Source organism: Giraffa tippelskirchi, chromosome 10 (assembly GCF_054371585.1).
Source record: "Giraffa tippelskirchi isolate mGirTip1 chromosome 10, T2T-mGirTip1v1.2.pri, whole genome shotgun sequence".
NCBI lineage: Eukaryota > Metazoa > Chordata > Mammalia > Artiodactyla > Giraffidae > Giraffa > Giraffa tippelskirchi.
The window spans coordinates 95,399,826-95,419,407 of NC_137284.1; the positions used below are offsets into that span (position 1 = coordinate 95,399,826).

General features: G+C 39.2%; 1 protein-coding gene and 1 long non-coding RNA gene across 2 annotated transcripts in view; one reads left to right on the plus strand and one right to left on the minus strand.

Moving 5' to 3' along the window:
- Positions 1-19,582, minus strand: part of NRCAM (neuronal cell adhesion molecule) — a 320,682-nt gene that overhangs the window by 163,798 nt on the left and 137,302 nt on the right.
- Positions 13,616-18,678, plus strand: LOC145524185 (uncharacterized). Its single transcript, XR_014067277.1, has 2 exons — positions 13,616-13,888; positions 15,573-18,678. It is a non-coding gene; the product is annotated as an uncharacterized LOC145524185 (long non-coding RNA).

A 19,582-nucleotide genomic window follows, 5' to 3' on the forward strand; every position in this document is an offset into this window, starting at 1 on the left:
CTTAGGCTGCCAGAATCAAAGAGGGTCATAAAGAGATGATAGGAGCAGTCCAGAGCAGAGAAGGCCCACCTGGGCTTTGACAAAGGGCCAGCTATGGATAATCCAGAGCCTGACCATCTTCAAGTCTCCTCTCCTCATCCTGAATGTTCCCAATGTTCCCTTTGCAAATATTCCAGCTGAGAAGTAGCCAGCAAAGGACAGTGCAGACTGAGAGGAAAACAATCACAGCTGAGTACATTAGGTCTCTCTCTCTTTTTATTTAAGACAACCAATTCAGGGACATCCATGGTTTTCTAAAAGAGATTCTGTGGCTTTTTGGACTTTGGACTTTTGAAAACAAAGTCATACTATCAACCTCTGAAAAACCTTTCAGAGAAGAGAAACAAGTGTCAATTCAGGAGTTCCTGGCTTAACTCAAATATGAAGACAACTATGAATCACAAAATGATTCTATTACTAAAATAAAACTATGTGTCATCATCTCAGATGTTGTAGTTTAGGCATGTGTTATAAAATATCTTCTGTGTTCAACTGCAAAAAGCTTTATCTTAATTACATATAAAACCACTCATTTGATTTTCATTGGCTCTGATGCAATGGTATTTTATCAGGACAAAATGTTAATGGTGCGGAGATTAGTAATTCTTCCTTGAAATTAAAATCAATTTTAGGACAGATGAGGTTTTCTTTCTTTGTTATTTAGTTCCCACTTATAAAGTCTCTACAAGTGTGTAGGAAAGAGTCTACAAGTATTTGAAGCTATGTCTACAATAATAATTCAACCAAACATATTGAATATTTGATATGCATCTGTCGAAAGACTGGATAAATATAAATAAGAAGATAAGAATTAAATAAGACATGTTTCATACATGAGGGATCTTAGTCCATGTACTGATGGGAAAACCAGAACTACCATCAGCCACCATAAAATGCAATGTTTATAGAACATACTATGAAACCACAGACTCTTGAGAATCCCTTGGACTGCAAGGAGATCCAACTAGTCAATCCTAATGGAAATCAATCCTGAATATTCATTGGAAGGACTGATGTTGAAGCTGAAGCTCCAATACTTTGGCCACCTGATGCGAAGAGCTGACTCATTAGAAAAGACCTTGATGCTGGGAAAGACTGATGGCAAGAAGAGAAGGGGACGACAGAGGATGAGATGGTTGGATGGCATCACTGACTCAATGGATATGAGTCTGAGCAAGCTGCAGGAGATGGTGAAGGACAGGGAAGCCTGGTGTGCTGCAATCCATAGGGTCACAAAGAGTCAGACACGACTGAGCGACTGAACAACAACAATGAAACCACAAAAGAACAACTGACTCTACAAGGAGGGATCAAGCAAAGATTTTCACAGGACATAACACTTAAAGATGGGTAGAGAGGGCAGTCTGAGTAGAGGGAAGGAATGGCAATGACCAAGAAGGTGGTATGTCCCCACTAGCAGAGCAATGGAGCAACAGGCACAGTGATGGTGGGAAGCAGGGAATACGGCCAAGAGGAGAGGCTACAGAGGTCATATGCTACTAGAGGGCAAGGGACCTTTAGCACCAACCACCTGACAAGTCTAAACTTGAACCTGAGCACAATGCAGTCCTGCTGAAGGTTTTAGGCAAGAGGAAAGAACAGTTGTCAGTAGTGTGGTAACTGTCCAGGATGGTAGAGACTGGAAAGGGAGGCTACTCTGGGGAATGTTTCAGTCACCAACAAACAAGATTTTTGGCTTCTGGGGGCATCCAAAGCCCAACCCTAAGATGAATCAGGAAACACAGATGGAACACTGATTTAGGGGTAAGAACACTGATTTAGCCATGACATCTGAAATTATTGCAAGAAATAATGATCTTTATTTAATTAATGGACAGATTTTGTGACTTCATTGTCCTAATACGTGAGTGCATCTTTAGAAGGGGAACTCCATCAAGTCAGCATGCATGTGGGGGTCTCGCTTCTCTCCCCTCCCCCCAGCCTTCTCTGCATCTTTCCACATTGCTCTCCCCTAGGGCAACTCAGCTCTGCTTCTGGTCCTGCCCGGGGGCAGGTGGGGTAGCCCAGTGCCAGGTGTGACAGTAGAGAAAGCCCTCCTGTGACCTTTCTTTCTGTTATGATATGTGAGCCTTGATTTATTGTTATCCTCACATTGCAGTGCCAGTAGCCGACACTGGTTTGGGCTTAAGGGAATCAGACCCTGTCTAATGGAGGGCACTGCTTCCAGGTCATTACTCACCTAGGCGAAAGGAGCCTGTCACCTCTTCCATCCTAGAATAACAGAGCTCTGCCCTGGGACTCAAGACCAAGGCTTCAGCTACTCATGCAAGTGTATTTCCTCTTGCTTTGGCAATGTCCTCTACAAGCAGAAGGTAAGCATTAGGGAATCTCATAGGCAAAGCAGAAGGTAAGCATTCTTGGGTCCACTGACCAAAATAAACCACGATCCTTTGTCTCCAAATAATCACAGTAAGGTGGGTATGCAACTCAAAAGGTAGACTATTCTTCTTAAGGTAGACTGTTCTTAAAATTTCTTCTAAAACAAATTTCTCTGTATGGTAAAATCAACAGAAACAGAGAGTGCTTGAGTTTGCTGAACTAAGCCCTTTAAAAGTCTCTTTGCCCCACCTATTTGGCACCCTCATTGTGTCTGAAACACTAACATCACGTTGCTAGGGAGCTGCTATTGAAAAATCTATATCACAGATGACTAGAGGCTACAGTTAAATATTGGGGAGTGAGTCTGTTAAAGACACAGGTCAATAAAATTGATTTTACTATAATTTTTAACTGGAAGAGCTAAGAGAACTAACATGGAACAGGCTATACTATGTCCCAAATGCACAGGTGATATACCAATTCTAGAAGCATCATTACTGCTTGGACACAGGGGCAAAAAACTGAAGCACAAAGAAGTGAAGTTAATGACCCCTGTCACACATCTGGCAAATCATTCACTCAGAGCACAAGACCACTTCTGTCTGAATCCCAAACTCCTGCTTTTTCTACTTCTTCTTACGGCTTTTGAGAGAGGGCAGGATAAACTTGGAGTGGGGATGCTACTGAGATGGAACTGAGAGAGAGCAGGAAATTCTCAGAAAGAGTGGTCAGACTGAGAGGATGGCATCAAAGAAGCTGAGAATGAAGAGGGTCAGGAAGGGAAAAGGATGGTCCACAGGGTCAAAACCTACAGGAAGGACAAATGGTAAGAACTCAGCTGCTGTCAGACAGAAGCCCCTGAGGTCCTGAGCTGGGTTCTACCCTCCGCCCTGCCCCCTGTTCAACACAGCTGGACTAGGCTTTTCAGCTGTCAGCAACACCTACTGCACTAGCATTTCTATGCCTCTCTTCCACAAATGCTTTTAATTACTAGTGTCTCACAAAAGAGGCAGGTATGAAAATACTACTGGGTATGGTATAGAAGATGTTCTGAACATGGATTTTAAAAAGGAGGCAAAGAAATATGGTTCTTTTGATAAGTTTGCACTATTTTCAGTATGATTCAATTCAAGGTACAATGCCCTAAAAAAGCACACCTATGTAATTTCCCACAGGTTTGGTTTCCCATAAGCATCATGTGAGAAAATGATTTTATCCTGGCTTACCTATACTACTGGAAGGGGCACTGCCTCATTTTTAACCTCCCTCTGATGATGTAAACCCTCAAACCTTTGCAAAGATCAACAAAAGACTATGTATTAACTGTATTACCATGTCAGCAATTATGCCAAACATTTCTAGGGAATGAATGCTTGTTACATTCATTACTCTTGCTTTGACAACTGTGTCAATGGGCTTTCATCACTCTGACACATATTTAGGTCGATGGCATAGGGTAATACATCATTGTGAAGGATTATTTTTCCAATAACAAAGTAACAATTTAATTTTTTTTTAACCAAAATACAATCAACTTATCCTATTAAAGAAAGCCAGTTCTAAGTCAAAGGGTCAAGATGAGATCTGATGTAATTTAAAAGTTGCCTTCAGAAAAGATGAATAACATCTAGGTGAAAAATGTAACAAATCCAAAGGTCAAGGTACACACGGTAAAACAATTACCAAAAAAAAAAAAAGAATTCAGTGGTACATAAGACTAAAATTTTTCAGTATTTCAAGAAAGTGGATACTTGCCTTGGCCATTCATAGAAAAATAATAAAATAAACTTCCTAATAGCTCCAAAAAAAATTGAACTATTGATTGGTATTTTTGGCATAATTTGTTTTAAAATTAGAATTTACAACATTCAATACAACCAAAAACCTATTTTGCAAACACTGTTAGGAAATAGTATCAGCAAGCAAAAATACTTGAAATCTCATTTAGTTTATACTCTTTGGCACAACTGTGAGGTCATTAAAAATGCTTACTCTTTGGTTTCTGTGAGGTTGATTTCTAAAAACTGGCCTTAGGGATGATAATCTACCCTTTGGGGTAGATTACATCAAAGTATCAAACATTTGACTTCTCAATCCAATTATGTTTTCAACTGTGACAATTATTTCCTGTTTATACTCTCAAAAATATACAGTTAAACACGTTTCTGAACACCAATTCTGGAAACCTTATACATAACAATATATTTATATGCCTGCACTATTACGTATTTAAGTCGCATACAAAATTGTTTTGTTCTTTTATCACTAGGAAATGATAGTAATTTACAAAGTTATTTTTAATCTTTGGTCTTAATGAAACTTCAGTTGTATCAGTAATGGACTAAAACCCAAACTCTTCTTTCTTTTCTTAACTTCCTGCCTTTGATATGATCCTTGGACTGAATCTGGGGCTCATTCATACTTATTAACTGGAGAGAAAAGGATAAATAAACAACCCTATTAAAATTGGCATTTATCTTTGGTTTCTCTGGGGTATGCCTGCCATCCAGCAGCTGAATTCAGTTCAGCACGGCAGAAAGCCAAAATCATCTTGAAACACAGTTCTCCCCATTTCAGAAGCCTGTGAAACAAAATACATTCCAAAAGCAGAAAGTATGGTCTGAAATAAAGCAAGTTCTCAAACTAGTACCTGAACAAGATGGCACCCACTTCCACCACAACCTGGCTGGCAAGGGTTATGGGGACAAAGAGCCCAGACTTCTAATTCCAAGGTTAGTGTCAAGTTCAGCCTACTCTCACAAGACCAATAAACTTGTTGGATACATGTGTGTGTGTGTGTGTGTGTGTGTGTGTTATTCACTCAGCCGTGTCCAGTTCTTTGTGACCCCATGGACAATAGCCCAACAGACTCTGCCGTCCATGGGATTCTCCAGGCAAGAACACTGGAGTGGGATGTCATTTCCTCTCCAGGGGATCTTCTTAACCCAGGGATTAAACCTGCATCTCTTACGTCTTCTGCATTGGCAGATGGGTTCTTTACCACTTGCGCCACCCGGACTTGGGACCACTTCCATGACCTCTTAAATGTCAGGGTAGAGTGAGGCAGGGATCCATCCTGGTGGGAAACTCTTAGGTGAACCAATGTGTGTTTTGCCTTGCCTTTCAGAGATAGGAAACCTGATAAATCAAATTAAACAGACTGAAGACAGACCATCCCCAGAAGCTTTTGCCTGTTTTAAGTGACACTGTCACCTGCTACCTTGTAGACTGGTGCAAACAACCAACAGTAAGCAAATTACACTGATGTTGGATAAATGCCATCTTACTGCCTGTCAGTTTCCCTGGCCATCATGCTGTCATATACATACATTATTGGAACATTTCACGGTACCTAGGACATGCCACATTTCATGGTTTTCCAGGAGGAATAACTATAAGTGGAAACCTAGAAATCCAGTGGGCAGTAATGCTAGCTGTTCATCAAAGAGCCATTGTTCCCTCTGTCATGTACAGGGGCTGTGTGGAAGAGGCTCCTGTCCAGGGTCCATATTTCCAGACCCCCTTGAATCCTGGCAAGACCTCGAGATGTAAGAGAGCTAATATAAGCAAGTGTGTCTTTACCACACATCATATCTCTCCACTGTTGGCTGGATGTCAATACCCAATGTGGCTTTGGTCTGGCCTCTGTCACTGGAGGTCCCTGAAGGGTGACAAGCAGAGATCCTTCCCACCAAACAGATAGTCTATATTACTAGCAGGGGACTGTGACAGGAGTTGGAAAAGAACTCTACTCTTTTTAGAAAGGAACATGTTTCTACTGTTCAAGGGTTTGTTACAACTGCTAGCTCTGCCCTAATAAGAGTCAGCATGCCATGAACACAACAGAAACTTTAAATTAAATCTATTCCCTCGTTGGTCCCTTTTCTGTGTCTGTAATCTAAGAGGAACAGATTTAATTTTATAATATTAGTGTATTCAGAGCAGTAGGGCAAGAGTGATTAAAGGATATTAAATAAGTCCTCTTAAAGATAATTAAAATAACTGTTTACTTCATTGAGGGAAGAAAAAGCTTAAAGGAGGCTAGTTGAACTGTCAACATATGTCAATGAACATAAAATCCTAAAAATTTTATATCACAGATAGTGAGAAACTATTTCTCAACTTCACTGAATACAAAACAAACAAACACGGAAGATTTAAGGTGATGGTATAAAAAATAACACGGTACCTGGAACATAGGTAAGATTGAAAATGGAGTTTTTCTAATGTATGGTTACTGGTGGGGGGGATGGTGGGAGGGATAAACTGGGAGATTGAGACTGACATATCCACACTACTGTATATAAAATAGATAACTAATAAGGACCTACTGCCTAGCACAGGGGCTCTTCTAGTTCTCAAAACTCTGTAATGACCTATATGGGGAAAGAATGTGAAAGAGTGGATATATGTATATGTATAACTGACACACTTTGTTGTATAGCAGAAACCAACACAACATTGCAAATCAACTATAGTCCAGTAATTTTTTTTTTTAATGGCTACAGCAGAATAGTAAGTACTGAGTTAAAACCTCAGCTTTAAAAACTCATCATCTCTCTGATTGATGGAAAGCAAATTAAGCTTTTTTGAAAAAAGAAAAGAAAACAGAGTTTTTGAGAGAATCTGACTCTTTGTAGGCAAGGATGGAAATCCACTCTTCTAACAGGCACTCAAGGGGGTCCTGTGGGACGTGGCCCTGGGCCACACCACAGGCAACATGGTAAAGATGGTTAAACAGGGCAAGAGGCCACTTTGTGAGGTTGTCACATTTCCTTCCTAGAAGAAAGTAGAACTGGGAAGGTTTCTTATCCACAGGGTGGAATACAAACTCTTTCAACAAACATTACAGAGCTCTAGGAATCCAGACAAGTTAAGACATGATCCCAATCCTTAAGCAGCTCACAGTTTTAGGAGAGTGACAGTGAGTGTATATCTGTGTATACGTGTGTGTGTGTGTGTGTGTGCGTGCGTGTGTGTGTAGAGAAAAGAGGAAACCAAGATGATTCCATGTTAAACTAGGGGAGATGAGAACTTATCTATGGGTGGGCAGATGTCTCCCAGCATGGTCCCTGGTTCCCCAGTCTCTCCAAGGCATCCTTGTCCTGGAACAGTCTCCGGTTAATGTTACTACACACCAAGATACATAATGAAACAGAGGTACCCAACTCTATTCTAGAAGCAAAAACAGTTCACTTTTCTATATTTTACATATCAAACTTCCATGTGAAGTGATGAGAAGAAAAGATTTCAAGGGAAATCAAAAAAAGTTTTATAAAGCCACATGGCTGTGTGGGGAGCCACTTGTTTAATGGGTAGCTTCAGTCTGGGATGATGAAAAACTTCCGGAGACAGATGATAGTGATGGTCATACAATGGGAATGGGCTTATTACCCCTGAACTACACATTTAAAAATAGTAACTTTTACATTATATATGGGCTTTCCTGGTTGCTAAGTGGTAAAGAAGCCCTGCAATGCAGGAGACTTGCAGGAGACATGGATTCAATCCTGGGTAGGGAAGATCCCTTGGAGAAGGAAATGGCAAGTATTTTTGTATTCTAGTATTCTTGCCTGGAGAATCCCATGGACAGAAGAGCCTGACAGGCTATAGTGAACTGGACATGACCGAGTGACTAGACAACAACAGATAGACTTCCTTCTAATTCCATTAAATTAATGAATAAAGGATAGTTGCCAGAAAAAAAAATTCAAAGTACACCTTATACTCTTTCATCAATATATTCTGTGTCCTTGAAAAGTCAGGCAAACATTAATCTATTCAACAAATATTTAATAAGCAACTACTATGCCCTAGACACTATTCTAGGTACTGAAGATAGACTAGTGCACACAATAAAATTCTACCATCATAGAGCATTTATTTATTCATCCCCTCAATAAATAGTAGTTAAATGGCTATGACTTGCCAAGTCCTATGATGGGCACCAGAGGCACAATGGTGAAAACACAATGAAAACATCCACAAACCAAACCTTTCTTGCCCTCATGAAGCTTCTAGCCAACTGCAGGAGACAGATATTGATCAAATAATCACAGAAATGAATCTAAAATAATAATTCTTTTTTTTCCTTTTCACCCAGAACCTTACTGAACAACATATTAACCATTTTATAACAATTCTTAAAAGTCTTCAGTGCAGAGCTGCATGGGGGTCCTAGTGTGTGGTGATGGAGCTGGCTTTGTCAAGGAGGCTGGACTGGGCTGGGAGGTAAGAAATGGAGCTGGGAAGAAGGGTGGCCTGAGCACAGCAGAGGCAAAGGTGAGTAGCCCCAGTGAGGCTGGAGAAGCAGGCAGAGGTCCAGCCCCGCGGAGACCTGGAGATCCTTCAGTCTTTATCTAAAGCATCATGGGGAGCCCCAGATGCACTTTAATGAGGCTGAGGGTAGGAAAGGAATGATTTCATTAGAAATAACACTTATTTTGCTGCTTTAACGATTTTAAAACAGCAAAGTGAAAATGAGGGCAAAAGCAAGTGAATTCTTGTACGGTTACAAAAATAGGTGAAGCTCTGAAGCTTTCAGATGAAAGGCAGTAGTTAACATATCAAAGATCATCTTGGTCAGATGAGAAATTAGAAACAGCCCTGTGTTTTTTAATTCTTTTGTGTTGATCAAAACATAGAGTCTCTTAAATTTCTGCTGTATATTCTACTAATGAAGTAGAATTTGATTAAAAATGAGTCACCTGAATTTGCAAGCCTGACAAATTAAGTTGCCCACACTTGATTAATACTGTTTCAAGTGGATACTTTGCGGGGGTGGGGGTGGGGGACAAGTGAAACTATTTGATGAAAGAAATGAAGTGTATTTAACTTCACAAAATATGATTACTTGGCATCTTTCATTAACATGTAAAGTGAAAACAGGACAGTTAACTAAATATTGTCCTAGCTTGATTAATATTTATGGATGTGAACAAAGAATCAAACGCACAATGTTTCTTCCTTTAAAATATGGTCATCAATGCTAATATATGCTGCTGAATGGGAAAAACATTCAGACTGGCATAATGTTGTGTGCTAAGAGCACATATATAAGGGAAAAGGAAAAACTCTACCTTTTGTATATAATCAGGTTTGCCATATGCTCCCTCTTTTAATTTGCACAGATTTAAACATTCAGTAAGTAGGTGACAGAAATTTCTGCATTTCAAATTCTGGAAAAAAATAGGAATAAGGAAACATCAAACTCGTGATTGTGTCATTGAACTGCTCTGACCCCAGAACAACACAGTTCATCCCAGACTATCTCTCAAAGTTCAGAAAAGGTGTATAGACTTGATCCATATGATGTGCACAATTCATTTTTTCACCAAACTCATGATACAATTCAGATCCATCAATTCATTGTTCTGCCTAAGTTACCATAAGAATGCAATGTAAACATCCAGAAGAATACTCCCAAAGATGCTTTACCCACATTTTATTATAAACTACCAAAGCCTCCTTGATTTTATAGGTCCCAGTACCTAATGACAGACTATTTGCAGAGGCCTCTACATCTATCACCTAAAGGGACATAGCCTTACAAATATCTTAATTTTAAAGTTTAATCTGACTTGATTTAAAGCCTAGTAATTACCCAGGTTCGATCCCTGGGTTGGGAAGATCCCCTGGAGAAGGGAATGGCTACCCACTTCAGTATTCTTGCCTGGAGAATTCCATGGACAGAGGAGCCTGGAAAGCTACAGTCCATGGGGTTGCAAAGAGTCAGACATGACTGAGTGATTAACACTTAAAAAAAAAAAATTATATTCTAACAATTTACACTTTGGTCCTACACATTATAAAATAACTTTTAGATTGCATGTGCAAAATTCTTCTAATTTTTAAAGCAAAGTTTTAAATGCCCAACTAAGTTGTCCATTGTTATCAAAACTCTAGTTTACAGTCTTAGCAGATGTTACAAATAATAAGTCAGACTGTAAAGAAAGGGATGAAAATGCAATAAATCAGATTCAGGGCCAGTAAAGAATAATGAATCATTAAACAATTAAGTGTATAATTTGTGCATCTTTTGTTATTGTTGGCACTAAACCTATCTCACTATACAGATAAAATGAAAAGAGGTCTGAAAAACTTTCAAACATTCAGATAAAGACTAGACATTTCTTTCTTCTTTCTTTATCTTAGATATCAGTTTTCAAAGCTGGCAAACCCTTTCGGTTTCAAAATTTTCTTCAGATGCTCTAGTTTTCTAGTCTCTTCTCGATACAGACACAAATTCACAAGTAGTCTCCTCACTTTTCCCCACAGCTTCCTGAGTAGTTGCCATGCTCACTGAACTGAATTTGCTGCCTTTTCATAACACTGCTCTGGAAAGGAATGAACCACAACAGAAACAAAACTAAATGGGTTCCAAATACAACTCTGATGTCACTCTAGAGACTTTCACTCTGTTTCCCATAATATTGATTGGCACCCGAGACCACCTAATGAGGATTTTTGTCTCCATTTCTTAGTTGTCTATACAAGCGCTAATTTTCTTTTCTTTCTTTTTAAAAATTTATTTCCTGAACAGTTTCAGAACTGGCATTAGGTACAATCTGTCTATCTATCTACTGGCCCTGTGGCATGTGGGATCTAAGTTCCCTGACCAAGGACCGAACCCGCATCTCCTGCAGTAGAAGCAGGGAGTCTTAACCCCTGGACCACCAAGGAAGTCCCTGCAAGCACTAATTTTCAACTTTAGTTTTTACATTGATTTTTTTAAGCCAGAGGGAACTTTCTGAGCAAGAAAAGAAAAAACAAAACAAAACAAAACAAAACAAAAAAGCAGAGGAATCTAACAGGATTTCAATTATAGCTTGGGAGAACCCCCATCACACCTAAGCCCACCAATACAGATTTCTCCCTAGCAGTCTCTGGGCAGAGTGGCCTAATCCTGATCAATACCAAAATGGCTCTGGGAGTCTCAGGTCTCTAAATCAGCCTCTCAACTTGAAAATCTGAAATTCTTGGTCTTATAGAAATCACAATATTGTTAGTTTCAGATCACTGACCAAAGTCAAGACCAAATATGAAGCTGTCCATTTAAAAAGAGATCATCTTTAATGCAACATGATCTGTATTAAATGAGACATTATTTCTAAATAAAGCAATCAAATTATGAATTCAATAGCTTACCAGGTGACATTACAGAAATCATTTCCTCACTGTGTACAAAATGGGGTTAATAATCCTGACCTAGCTCCTAAGGTCTCTAGGGACAATTCACTTAAGAGTTGTCCAAGTGCTGTATAAATGTTACTAGTGTTATGAAAGCTTGGTTTTATTGTCATCAGAACACTACCATCATGAAAAGGAATTTATAGAGGTTTGGTCAGAGGTGAATAAACAAAGTGAAGTCTATGCTAATACAAGTACCCTCTGACCTTGGATCACTGAACTTGAAAAATCACACAGATCAGAATGCAAATGAAGTTTGCATTTTTGGAGACACAGTTTTTGTTATTTTATTTCCTATTCAAGTTCTCTGCTTTGAAATCATTACTTTGGAAGCAGAACAACCAATTCTATTTTCAATTTCCACCTCCCCACTGTTTCCCCCCTTTTTTGCATTATTCTCATTGCTATTCCCAGCATCATTTGCATTAAACCATGACACTGAAGGCATCCAAGGCCTTTCTTTCTGAATCAACTATCTGGCACACCCAGGAAACATGCCTGTCAGTACACACGGGGTGAGTAGACACCAGTCTTCTTTAAGGGTTTTTTTGTTCTCATATTGTGTGATTCCTAGACTTCCAGTTTCCTTTCCCCAGTTAAATTTCCATGATTCATTTGTTTATTTGGCAGATAGTTACTGAGTACCTAGTATGTACCAGGCATGTCCCAGGTGCTGGAGAGAACAGCGACTAAACAGGGCAGAAATCCTGGCTCTCATATAACTTATATTCTAGTGGACGAAGACAAGCAGAAAGCAAAATAAATAATTCAATAGACAGAATATGTTAGAATGAAAAAACAAAGTATGGTGAGAGGATGGGAGGGCAGAGATGGGGAGTTGTTGACATTTTACATATGATGGTCAGAGGAAAACTCCTTGAGAATGTGTGATCTCAGTAAAGATTTGAGGAAGGTGAGTGTGAGCCATTGGGAAAGGGTTTTGCAGGTAAGGCAAGAGTTCTAGGAAAATTCAGAGACTCTAAGGTAGGCGTTTACAAGTTTTTTGTTTGTTTGTTTTGGGGGTTTTTTGGCCATCCAGTGCAACACGTGAGATCTTAGTTCTCTGACCAGGGATCAAACCCACAGCTCCTGCATTGGAAGCAGGGAGTCTTAGCCACTGGACTGCTAAGGTAAGTCCCAGGAGTTTGCATATTTGAGAATAGCAAGAAGATCAGAGTGGCTGAAGGGAGTGAGTAAGGGAGAGAAAAGCAGAAGACGAAGGTTTATCACTGCATGGCCTCTGGCTTTCACTCTGCCTGAAATGGAAAGCCCTTGAGAGGGGTTCTGAGCAGAGGAATGACATGATCTGAGGTTCATTTTGAAGTCTAAAACAGACTGTATTGAAAAATAGGCTTCAGGGGAGTAGAGTAGAGACAGGAAGACCATGCAAAAGGCTATTTCAACAGCTCTGAGCAGATATTAGTGACTTGTTCCAGTGAGGGTGGGTGGCACATAAGTAGAGCTTCATGGTTTTCAATTAGTTATCATATCCGTCTTATTCATTGTTCTGTGGTTACTTGAATTACTTCACTCTCTAAGGGAGTATTTTTTCTTTAAAACATTCTATATCCTCTTCTATACCCTCCCTGTTGATAATAATGCTTTCCCTCTCATCAGACCATCTTAGACAGGGTCAAAACATCCCACATCTGGATGTAGTCAAATTGACAAGTAGATTACAGTTAAGAGATAAACTAAGGTGTAATAAAAATTTTAAGAGTTTATTATTCAGGGGAAAATCTCTTCAAATCAGGTAGCCTCCAATCTAGCAGATGGAAAGGGGCTCTGAGAAGCTTTACGAATGAAAGACTTTTATAGGAAGAAGGAGCTATACTAGGCAAAAAGCAAGTTGGTTATTGCAAAGCTACTCTCCTTTAGGGAGCAGCAGAGGTCTATTAGGCAGATGACCTCACTAGTGCTGATCAGATGACTTCTGATTGGCTGGTTTAAGATTCCATTTCTATGCAAATAAAAACACAATGAAGTATCACCTCATACAGGTCAGAATGGTCATTATGAGAAAGTCTACAAATAACAAATGCTGAAGAGGGTGTGGAGAAAATGGAACCCTCCTACACTGTTGGCAGGAATGCAAGTTGGTGCACCTACTATGGAGAGCAGTAAGGAGCCTCCTTAAAAACCTTAAAAATCAGAATTATCATGTGACCCAGCAATCCCACTCCTGGGCATGTATCCAAAGAAAACTGTAATTTCAAAAAGATACACGCATCCCTACATTCATAGCAGCACTATTTACAACAGCCAAGACATGGAAACAACCGGAGTGTTCATCAGCAGCTGAGCGGATGAAGAAGATGTGGTATGTGTATACAATGGAACATTGAAGTGAAGTGAAAGTCACTCAGTCGTGTCTGACTCTCTGTGATCCCATGGATTGTAGCCTGTCAGGCTCCTGGAGTGGGTTGCCATTTCCTTTTCCAGGAGATCTTCTTGACCCAGGGATTGAACCCGGGTCTCCCACGTTGTAGGCAGACGTTTTACTGTCTGAGCCACCAGGGAAGCTGACACAAATGACTTTATCAATGAAACAGACTCAGATAGAGAACAGACTTGCGGTTGCCAAAGGGAACAGGGAGTGAGAGAGGGATGGACTGGGAGTGTGGTATTAGCAGGTGCAAACTATTATACATAGAAAGGATAAGCAACAAGGTCCTACTGCATATCACAGAGAACTATATTCAATATCCTGTGATAAACCATAATGGAAAGAATATGAAAAAGAATGTATATATATGTATAATCGAGTCACTTTTGCTGCATGGCAGAAATTAACACTGTAAATCAATTATAAACAAGTAAATAAAACTTTTTGTAACATTCAGTAGTAAGAAAACTAATAAATGTTTCTTTAACATTAGTTAATCACAAATATATGTATAGAACTACACATAAATATACCTACACAAAGATATATCAAATAACTCTTCTACTTTTTGAGTGCTCCAAGATCTCAAACATGACAAGATTAACAAATCTGGCTTGAGAGGTATGTTGGTGCCAAAGACAAGTGTAGCTAACAAGGACTTCCCAATAATCAGGGCACTCTGAACACTGGAGGAGGCAGATAAGCGTGCATCCTCACAATTTTATTTACACCAATAACATGGTAGCGAGTGTTTCGATTGGGGCCAAAGCTTGAAAGCATTTCACTTTTCATTTGAATTTCAGGGCCAGGCTATTATGCAATAGAGTATCCATAATGAGATTTCCTGAGAAAAATGAAAGGAACTATGAAAAGCAGAGTACAGTCAGGAAGGACAAAGAGAAGTGCTGACAAAGTAGCCGAATTAAAATCTGAGAGCACAGTTATTTAAAGAGTAGGAAAATTCAGAATGAAAAGAAGGCAGCCATAGCAAATGAATGCAACTTGTTGACACGAGAAATAAACACTACTCTCAGTACAATTCAGAGAAGCATGAGTCTTAGATGATGTGTAACATAAAGGGAAAATTTAGTGATTGAATGCTTTCTTTTCTGGAAATGAAATGTAAATATCAAGTTTGAGAAAGATGCCTTTGAGTCCTATATGAAATTAACAAGGCAATGCAAATTTCTCAAAAGAATCCAGTGATGAGGGAGAAAAGCACTAAAGCAGTGGAGACTTGTTTTGACAGAGAGAAAAGGAAGGAGGCATGAACCTCATGAATCATGTTGCCCTTATGCTTCAATTCTTTTAACATCACTCAGTGATTTTGGCATCTTTCTTCCCTTTTCTCTCACTCTCTTAATTATTCTACTTTCCAATCAAGGGCTTTGATTTTAATATTTTTAATCTACCTAACACCAGCTGTTGCCAGAGCCTTCCCATTAAAGGACTTACTTCAAAGAGCCTGATCATTACAGCAAACATTGAGCACATGGAGGTTACAATGTTTTGGAGAGAACACTGGTCCCAATGCCAGAGTCAGAATCCACCCCTGCACACTTCCCTTGCAGAGCTCGGAGCCTGCCACTGAATCTCACTTTTCTCATCCTTAAAACAGGGATCATAAGACCTGCCCTCTCCAGAGAGGACGCTCAAGAGGATCAAACTAGACACTGAAAACTGAAAAGCACTCTAGAGGAATGTTACTTTTACGGTGATTTTTACATTATTTTACTATTGCCAATGGAAGGTATCAATGATAACAAAAAACTGCCCCAGGAAAATAGCAGAATGTCTTTCAATACACTATTCTATGTCCTGTTGTAATAAAAGTCAGATAGCAAGTATTTTCAGGGATGTTTTAAAGGATGCAAAACTTGGTTGCATTAGTATAATCAAACCATGTTTTATCTCATGAGGGTCAAAAAACTGAGAGATGTTGAATATAATCTCACAATATCTCATTGAGGATACTTCATGAGCTAAAGCTAACAAATCCAATTATAGCATTTTTAAAAAAAATATGCTTCTAATCCAGCTTTTCTTGTTCTGTTGACCTCTGTGGAATACAGGAGAATTAATACAGAAAACTTGGGGGAAATTCTCAAGCTAGTACAGAAAGAATGACAATAGAATTCTCTTTCAAATAAAAAAGGGAAATGGCTAAAGTTTATACCATATTTTGTGCATGGAAAGTACTGTAATTACAATGTAAAGAACAACTGGAATAGAGCAGATAAAGCCTGGCTGGAAAACTGTTTCCAGGTCATATAAAAATGGTCCATGAGACCACTAAGAATAAATAGCTATATGCAGGATGACAAGATACATTGACATTCTGTTGATATACCCTGAGAGCAAACATAAACTACGAGTACTTACTTTTCCCTGAACTGTGCTCACAGTTGAGCAGTAAAAACACACTTGAACTAAATTTGTCATGCTCCCATCCAAGTCTTTCTTGTAAGTGTTTAACAAGCTATGTGAAAGACACAGATTTTTGATACAAACTCCACCCACCAGATCAGCACACTAAATGAAATCAAATCAATGAACAGAGATCAGAAAGCTTGAGACCAGCCTTTACGGTTGGAATACAATTCTAATTTTGGCTTGGGTTTTAAACAGATCATTAAAATGCTACCTGAGAGAAGGGACAAAGATCCATCCCTTCTAGGAAACAGTCACACCTCGATGCCCTCTGTACAGAAACAAGCCCAGATATTACCTTACAGATGAAGTTATCTTACTGCTTCCTGTTTCTTTTCAGCAGCAAAAGGAAAATCTCAAACAGAGAGCCCTTACCAGCACATTTCTGCAGATAAAATACTGGCTTCTGATCCCTGCTGTGGCTGGACCCTGTGCAGTAAAATGGTAAAGTCCTCTCTGCAGCGATCCAAAGCTGCTCAGACCTCCAGGGCCTCCCAGGGTGATCAGGCAGCCTGGCTTTGTGGCAATACAATGGGGGTTAAACATTTCCCCATATCCACTGAGAAGCAAGAGAAATCTGTTTAGTGGCTCCAAGTTATTTAGCAAAATGCACAATAGGTGATGGTTTGGTAATATTATTGTTTTAAGAAGTAACTGCCTTGAGATTAGCAGGTACACATTACTATATATAACACAGATTACTAGCAAAGACTTACTGTATGACACAGGGAGCTCTAGTCAATATTTTGTGATAACCTGTAAGGGAAAAGAATCTGAAAAAGAACAGATATAAATATACAGGTATGACTGAATCACTGTGCTGTACATCTGAAACTAACACAACATTGTAAATCAACTATACTTCAATTTAAAAAAAATTAAAAAGAATGTACCTGCCATATTTTCACCTCTGATGGGAGAATGTAAGGTGTTATTTTTTAAAACTTACTATTTTTTGTTTACTTTTTCAATTTTTTATTGAAGTATAGTCAATTTACAATGTTGTGCCAATCTCTGCTCTACAGCTGAGTGACTCAGTTGTAGGTATATACATATATTTAAAAAATATTCTTTTCCATTATGGTTTATCACAGGATACTGAACTGAATATAGTTCCCTGTGCTATGCATTAGGACCTTGTTGTTTATTCATTCTATATATAGTAGTTTACATCTACCAACTCCAAACTTCCAGTACACCCCTCTTCCTGCCCGCCACTTGGCAACCACATGTCTGTTCTCTCTCTGTTTCTGTTTCAGAGATAGGTTCATTTGTGCCATATTTTAGATTCCACATGTAAGTGATAGCATATGGTATTTTGTCTCTCTTTCTGATTTACTTTACGTAGTATGATAATCTTTAGTTGCCTCCGTGTTGTTGCAAATGGCACTATTTAATTCCTTTTTATGATTGAGTAGAAGGCAACGGCACCCCACTCCAGTACTCTTGCCTGGAAAATCCCATGGACGGAGGAGCCTGGCAGGCTTCAGTCCATGGGGTCACTAAGAGTCGGACACGACTGAGCGATTTCACTTTCACTTTTCACTTTTGTGCATTGGAGAAGGAAATGGCAACCCACTCCAGTGTTCTTGCCTGGAGAATCCCAGGGACGGGGGAGCCTGGTGGGCTGCCATCTATGGGGTCGCACAGAGTCAGACACAACTGAAGCGACTTAGCAGCAGCAGCAGCAGCAGTATTTCATTGTATATATGTACCACATCTTTATCCATTCCTCTGTCGATGGACCTTTAGGTTTTTTGCATGTTTTGGCTATTGTGAATAGTGTTGCTATGAGCATAGGGATGCACGTACCTTTTTAAATTATAGTTTTATCTGGGTATATTCCCAGGAATGGGATTGCTGGATCATATGGTAACAAAATCTACTGTTAACTTGAGAAAACTCTTAGAAATACTTTCTGGTCACTGCTTAAATATTCTTTCTTTACAGGACACAATAACTGCTTAAGATGGGCTTATTTGTTTTCAGCATCAGGACCTACTTCACAAATATGTGTAACCTGTCATCCAGACGACTCCCACCAATCATTTCTGCCTTTTTTTCCTTCCACGGCAGCCTATGGGCCTCAAATAATCCAACGTGAGACCTTAGTAAAAACAAACACTATAACGCTTTGTGTTTCCTTCCCCTACTGACTTATTTCTCAATTCCAGTCCTCCCATGGTCATCAGTACTCACCTATCCAAGTTGTAAAAACTTTTAAAAGATTGACTATTATTACTCTTGTAAGCCAGGTATTATTGATACATAAGTGCACAAATAAAAATAATAAATAGAAGGAATTTTCATTAGAGTGCTAATTCCACCAGGGTTAGATTTCACGTTAAGAAGACCTGAAGAAAGTAATGGAGGGTGTTCTGAAATGTCGTATGTATTTTTATAGCTACGACCTCATTGTTGGCATTGCCACAAATCCTTAAGCCATTTGTTTCTGGTAAAATTTCTAAAGACTATTTTCAAGCTTTAAGGTTCTCTTGAAATGCTTCAAGAAAAGAAGAAAAAGTCAAGAAAAGTCATTCACCAGCTATGGTTCAAGATTAGAAAGTGTCCATTTAACTAGATTTTCAGTGACAGTGATTCGCTTCCTATAGGAAAAAACCTAAAAATCTGTTCCCCATTTATTACAGTGATGGTCATGAACAATGGGTAGCTGTATTTCTTTGAAGCTCTTTTCAACATTTAAGACTTGCTTAGAATCATGCTTTTCTTCACAAAAGCACAACCAACATGTAACACTGTCTCCTTCAAAGCATAGTGTCAAGGAGATTAACAACCATCAGAGCCACGTGACCTCGGAAACCCAAACAAGTAGAGACATCAGAACATCCTGACGGGGTCTACCTCTGCGCAGCTGTTTCTCTGCTGAACACATCCTAATGAGCTGTGAATTATGTTTTCAAAAAACTTGCAAAATGTAGACTAACTTTCAGATTTCTTTTCTTACTCTTTTAAAAGATAAAACAAGTAGAGGGGGAAAGCCGTTCAAGTTACTTCTTCCTAATGACATATCTGCTGCTCTGTAGACATGCTATTAATGGTACCAGCTGACAGGAAACAGTAAAAAATCAGCTACGTGTGTCAACACATGGTACACACAGCTGGGGACAGAAACCACACTAGACAGCAGGATTTCTACTTGCTTTCTCTCTGGGTATTTTCCCATCATTTCTTTGGAGT